Here is a 6,000-nt window from a genome sequence, read left to right as displayed (position 1 = left end):
TTCCTTAAATAAATGCCATTCAATATCATAATTATATAATGTTAGACGTAAATTTAGGAGGTAATTAGCTGTAAATTCAGTCGTAAAATTTAATTTTAGTCGTTTTCATACACAATAAAATTACTACTACTAAATTAGCGATGAAAATTATTCAAACTTTGCTCATTTTCATCGTTAATTTCCGAATTCAAATTTCGCCCGAATTAGAATTTGATTAACACCAACTAAATTTTTAATAATACTACTTCAAATATTCAGATGCTAATTGATAGAAATCCATAGGTTCCATCCTAAAACCAGAGGAGGGGCACATGAGACTTATATACTAGTTTCAGTTTTCGAACACATGAGACTTATATACTAGTTTCAGTTTTCTCTTGACACCGATGTGGGACAGTTATATGTTATATTTTTAGTTTCAATTGCGATGTGGGACAGTTATATGTTATATTTTTAGTTTCAATTGCCAACACCCTCCCTCAAACCCTTCAAGGTGAACCTTGGAGGGGTTGGACTTTTTCTAATCGATTGGACAATCGGCCCAATTTTTTTTCGATCAGTTGGACCACTGGCCCAAATTTTCAGCCCAGTTATACTGCTGGGTTAGTCATTTTTTTCGGTTTCAGCCCAGATATACTGCTGGGTCAGTCAATTTTTAGCCCACAATCGGTGACCCGCTCTGATACCATGATAGAAATCCACGGGTTCCATCCTAAAACCAATTGGTGATAGGAGGAGGGGCCCATGAGACTTATATACTAGTTTCAGTTTTCTCTTGACACCGATGTGGGACAGTTATATCATTATATGTTATATTTTTAGTTTCAATTGCCAACACTAATATAGAATTAAAATTATATGTATATTAATATATTGTTCAAAAGTCAAATGCAGATCTAAACGTATCAAGTCGGCAGTAATAGGAGCAAAATTTGAACTGGCAAAATTTCAGAAAATAATTATAAATAGGAGTATAATTTATTATATGTATTTTGACATCAATTTCATAATTTAAAAGGATTTATAACCGATTAGCCGTTTTTTATAATTAACTCTATAATGTCCACATATATAAGATACAAAAGGGTTAATATATAATTATAGTAGATTTTATACAGTAATTTATGAGGAGGACAATATTGTCCTTTCGATGGATATTGCTTGGAATTGTAATATATTTTATGTCTCCAAGATATTTTATTTTTAATTATAGTTTATATTTTATTTAATTGATTAAGGAAAGGAAATAATAATATTTATTGGGGTACTCTCCAATTGATTAGCATGTGGGTCGTAATAATCTCAGTAATATATGTATTTAATTTCTCAAATATTCTATATATGTTTGACAGTTTCAACGCTAAATTCAGCTAATTGAGACTTCCAAAGCATGCATTGATAAAGTTGAAGTATATAAATAAATGTAATCCATTCAACAGTTCCAACAAATAAATTAAAACAAATCTTCAAATAAAATAAACTCTAACCCTATTTTTATTACTATATTATTATTAGTACAATGCCACATTCATTATTTTTCTATCTTGTTATGGGGGGATTAATCCACAAATGAAAAATTGGGGCAAATTATATGCCCCAATTGAACCTACCATTCATTTCATGTTGTAATGTTCTCGTGTGTTGTCGAATTCGTGTCATGCCAGCATAAATAAAATCATGCCACTAATAATTTCGTGTTATGTGCGGGTCGTGTCTAGTTTAAATCCAGTAGGTTGAATTCATGTTCAATAATTACTTTTTTCTTAATAAATCGTGTTCGAATTTGACCTTTAACTGTTGGATTGTTATAAGATTAATTCCATTTCCATTGGATTGTTATAAGATTAATTCCATTTCCATATCAAACCTTACTCCACGCTATTTGTCGGCCTTATTCTAAAGCATGGTTTCTTAATTAATTATGACTAATTCACTTTTTTCTAGTGAAAGCCCATTATCACTCTGGTGTTCCCTAATTTCATCTCATAATCAAGGATGGTATCACATGATTAAACTACAATATGGTATTTTGCATTTTTTTTTTGAATAAAATATCTCAAATTACTCAAGCGGCGACCGCGAAGATAATCAATTTTTCAATTTAAAATTACAATTAGTTAATGAATTCCAATTAAAGCTGCGTTGTGATAATTAAAGTGATATAATTAAGAATGATAAATCACCTTTCCCCTAACCGTATTCCATCCCATGTGATTAGATTCTTTAATTAACACGCCGAAGACTTTACCTTTTATTTTACATATAGCTATTAAATTTATTATCATCATCTATTTTTTTGTTTAAATTAAACCTATCAAATATAGGTTGTGTTGGTTAAAGCTTAGATAGGCCGCCACATAGCCTAAGAAATGGGCCTTAGCCCGTTTGCTTTAAGTCCATTTCTTTAAACATTTAAAGCCCAATAAAGTAAGTAACAATTTAGGTATCTAAGATGAATAATGTTATGCGACCACATTATGGCCAGCCATAAATTAATTAAATAACAAAAAAAATGATTTTTTTTCAAAATTTTGATTTAATACTACTTGATTTTACTTTTATATCATCTTCATTATATGTTGCTCAACATGTTAGTGTTGCTCTTTCGTAGTTTTTGCTCAACTTATTACTACTGTCATTTCTTGATTGTTGCTCAACGTATACAGTAATTCGTGATATTAATGTATTTTACGTAATGGAGTTCAAAGATAAATATCAACTCACAAGTCCATTCACACACATATAAGTTTATATCGATAATTCTAATTTTTTTTATACATGTAAATGAACTAAATTAACTCTTTATGGCCGGCCACATTATGGCCATTTAGCATCCCTCATCTAAGATTGAGTGGTGAGTTACTGTTAGTTTTTACTCTCGTATATTAGTTTTATTTTATTTTTTTAACGTTGAGGAGTTTTATTCGATATGACTTTGTTGGTGTTTGTTTGACAGTTTTGTTGGGATTTGTTGCTTTTGTGTATTTGTTGTATTGATAGACTACTAGATGGTATTAGGTTTGTTCTAGCATTTTTATTGGGCTACTTCTTGCTTTTTTGTTTTCTTGAAGCCTTTATTTGAATAACAAAAGTGGGCAAAAATTCATACTACAATAATCTTACTCATACAATTTTTAAAATATAGAAATTACTAACATTATATTTTAGTTTTTTGGGGCTTTGTTACATAGAAATGGTATAAAGCCGCTTGACCGCATCATCATAAACATAAAATATACTTGCCTTTGTATATTTTATACGGTAGTATCCAATATAAAATTTTAATTAAAAATACAAGTATTCAAAGTATGTGGCCTCAAATCTCAATGTCCTGATACAAAAGTGCACAACAACTACTGATATTACCAAAAATATGAGAAAATTTTAATTGATGAATACCAATGTGAGTATTAATTACTACAAAAATGTCAAAATCATGTTATGAAACTTATTGCGTTTTACAAAAATAATATACATGACAATATATTAAAGACAAAGTAAATAAGTAAAATAACATAAATTGAATTGACCTTCTCTTTTTCAATTTACATAATTGATTGTAATTAGCTATTTGTTCTCTTATAGTTTCACGAGTAGAATGAAAACTTGAGACTAACTTTAGGTATTTAAAACTGTGGTATATATTTATATGTATACATTGTTAATGATTAGTCAAATATAATTAGAAGTGAGTGCGACATATAAACTACTTTCGATTGTGACAATAGTGTTTAATATGTTTGGTTGACTATATATGTTGATAACATTAGATGCTAATACAATATCATGTTTCTCCTCAGTTCCGGACTTTTGTCATATCACATAAATTTCAATCCCAAACCACAATTTCTACAATGTATGCTCACCCAGGCCCCTCCCGAAGCCAGAATATTTAAGCTCTATTCAATGTTTTACTTCTAAAGCTGAAATACGAAACAATATACAACACAAAATCACTTTATTAAAACATTAAAATTTATATAATTTTTAAAAACTTAAAAATCCAAAATAAAAAAATTGTAAGATAATGTGTTGAATGAAGCGGCGTGGCTCCCCCTCGTTGCCATAACAGGCGTCCGTGCCTCTCCCGATGCCCCTCAAGCGGCCTCACGTCGGTCATCGCCTCTTCCCACGCTCAACCCCAACCTTCACAATGGGGGAGCCAGCCCCCTCATCTCTCATTGTACATGCTCTTATTGACTTATCAGCTCTTGTTAGAATGTTATTTTGAGTTAAAACTCTGAAGTTTTATTTACTCTTTCTCATTTGTTGTTACTTTACAAATATACTACTTTATCTGATCACAAAATAATAGCATATTTTATCAAGTTCAGGATATCTAAATTTTAAAGTTTCACTCAGGGCACCCGCAACGCGTCTCACGGGTGTCCCTTATCTCGTCCCTCCGAGACGAGACGGGCGCGAGACCCGTTGCAGCGTCCCCAGCCCGACGAGAAGCCCGTCCGTCCGAGACGGCGCGCGAGCTGTCTCGCCACACGCTTGCGCGACGTGGCGCGCTCCGGCGCCATGCGTGACGCTCACTCGCCGACCCGCGAGTGGGCTTCGTCACACTGACGCAATAATTTTTTTTTAAAAAAAATCGAATTAAATAAAAAAAATTAAAAACGGTCATATGACTGTCCAACGGTCATTTTCCTTTTTTGTATTCTATAACAACTCTTATTTCATCCTCATTACACACAAACACACATCTATTCTTCTCAAATTACCTCCATTTCCTCTCCAATTTTCATCTCAAATCATCTCTTTTATTCTTCTACCAAAGTTAATACATTCATGGATTCATTTGAGCAAATGCGTCGAATAATGGAAGAATCACTTGAAGAAGATCCACTTAGGGAGGCGGAGGAAGCCGCGCCGCCCCAAAGATGATCTCGGACTTACATCCATCGTAACCGGGAGGAAGTCGCCGCAAGGTTTGTACGCGACTACTTCTGTGATAACCCGGTATGGGGAGATACCTACTTCCGTCGCCGTTTCCGCATGCGGCGACCGCTATTTCTCCACATCGCAAATACATTGGTAGCCCGGGAAGAGTTCTTCCAAGAAGGGTTCGACGCCGTTGGCCGTCCTAGTCACACGACGTTGCAGAAATGTACTGCAGCAATCCATCAACTTGCTACTGGACAAACGGCGGATGTGTTCGACGAATACCTGCACATTGGGGAAAGCACTGGGAGAATGTGTTTGATAAACTTCTGCAAAGGCGTCCGGGCAGACTTCACCGACGAATTTCTCCGGAAGCCAAGCACGGCAGATTGTCAGTTTCTGCTCCACCTTCACGAAGAAGTGCACGGATTCCCCGGGATACTTGGCAGCGTCGATTGCATGCATTGGCAATGGAAGAATTGCCCTATGGCGTGGAGGGGGTCATACACGAGCTGCCACAAAGGCACCCACCCCACCGTTATACTCGAGGCCGTTGCCGACTACCGGCTATAGATTTGGCATGCGTACTTAGGGGTTCCCGGATCGAACAACGACGTCAACGTGCTCAACCAATCCGCCCACTTCACCGAAGTTTTGGATGGTAAAGCGTCGACCATCAACTTCATCGCTAACAACCGGCGTTATAAAATGGGGTACTATCTTGCCGACGGCATCTACCCGAAGTGGCCAACCTTCGTGAAGATGTTCAACAGGCCGGTAAACGAAAAACAAGCTCATTTTGCGTAGAAGCAGAAGGCTGCTCGCAAGGATGTGGAGAGGGCATTCGGGGTTCTCCAAGTGCGCTTCAACATCATCAAAGCCTCGGCTCGTACATGGTTCATGGAGAGTATGGTCGACATCATGTATACGTGCATAATCTTGCACAACATGATTGTCGCCGACGAAGGACCTGAGGCGGGAAATTGGTTCGACCCTGAAACCCCCGGAAGCTCTACCGCAAGTAGTCTTCCTCGCAGTGGAGTGCATCCGTCTTTGCAAGATCGGTTGTCTATTCGGGCAAGGACACGTGATTCTACCACCCACGCCCAA

Source organism: Salvia splendens, chromosome 9 (assembly GCF_004379255.2).
Source record: "Salvia splendens isolate huo1 chromosome 9, SspV2, whole genome shotgun sequence".
NCBI classification, from domain to species: Eukaryota; Viridiplantae; Streptophyta; class Magnoliopsida; order Lamiales; family Lamiaceae; genus Salvia; species Salvia splendens.
The sequence above is the reverse complement of the archived record's forward strand: the minus strand, read 5'-3'. Positions refer to the sequence as shown.